At 37.8% G+C, this 870-nt stretch overlaps 1 long non-coding RNA gene across 1 annotated transcript in view; it reads left to right on the top strand.

The window, feature by feature from the left end:
* The first annotated feature begins 237 nt into the window (after positions 1-237).
* LOC111085684 overlaps positions 238-870 on the top strand; it is an 11,054-nt gene continuing 10,421 nt past the window's right edge. Inside the window, exon 1 of the long non-coding RNA XR_002610499.1 lies at positions 238-428. This is a non-coding gene — a long non-coding RNA (uncharacterized LOC111085684). The remainder of the gene's footprint in view (positions 429-870) is intronic.

Raw genomic sequence — 870 nt, 5'->3', positions numbered from 1 at the left:
CTATATTTTAAGCAATTTTTTACCAAACAGTCATGAATACCAAGTCAAGGAGCTGCGTATTGCATGATAATAATCCGTACAAAATACATATATCCTTTTGAAATAATTGTTACTACTTGTGTGGAGTGTATTTAACCATTGGTAGCGCGAGCCATTGCACGCAAGATTCCACGTGCTACAACCAACCAATCATAAAATGAATACCTTATCAGACATACACACACTCACACACAGGAATATTCACTTGTGCTCACAGTTCTTCCCGCCGTCTATTTGACAAAGCTAGTTGTTTTAATAACTTAGGATGCGATAGGTCGGTATTTAAGCAAGAAGTAGAAAGATTTAACTACTTGCTGAAACTATCGTTTTCAGGTTGACAAGAATGGTGGAGCAGACGGAACAGCCATCAAAGTCGCCAACACCTTCAAGTGAGTCATTACATCTTCAACTTAGGCGTAGCTTGAGTATACTTTGGAGCGGATTAAGGTTCAGATGGGCCTGGGGGTAAACTTTTCTGTCGAGCCTACTATGATTGCAACTAAAGACTAAGTTAACAAAAACTAAATCTCATAACTGGCCTTTTTTTTTTTAGCCCGGGCCTGGGGCTAAAGTCTGAATAGTCCCCGCTTTAATCCGCCCCCGAGTGTCGTAGGAGGCACGATTTCTATAAGTGAGATCTACTCAAGAGAATATGTGTTATGAATAGGTTTATTTTTTATAGAGATACACAACTATGTAGTACATAGTATTTCTGTAGTATTCGTTTGATTTTGTCGTAATTTTACTTTATCGGTGTTTTTACAGTCGCTAAAAAAATTGTGACTTGTTATGTGTTTTGGAAGCTGTTACGTTTGGTATACTTTACAATTT

Source organism: Limulus polyphemus, unplaced genomic scaffold, assembly GCF_000517525.1.
Source record: "Limulus polyphemus unplaced genomic scaffold, Limulus_polyphemus-2.1.2 Scaffold552, whole genome shotgun sequence".
NCBI lineage: Eukaryota > Metazoa > Arthropoda > Merostomata > Xiphosura > Limulidae > Limulus > Limulus polyphemus.
This window is presented reverse-complemented; position numbering and strand designations above follow the sequence as displayed.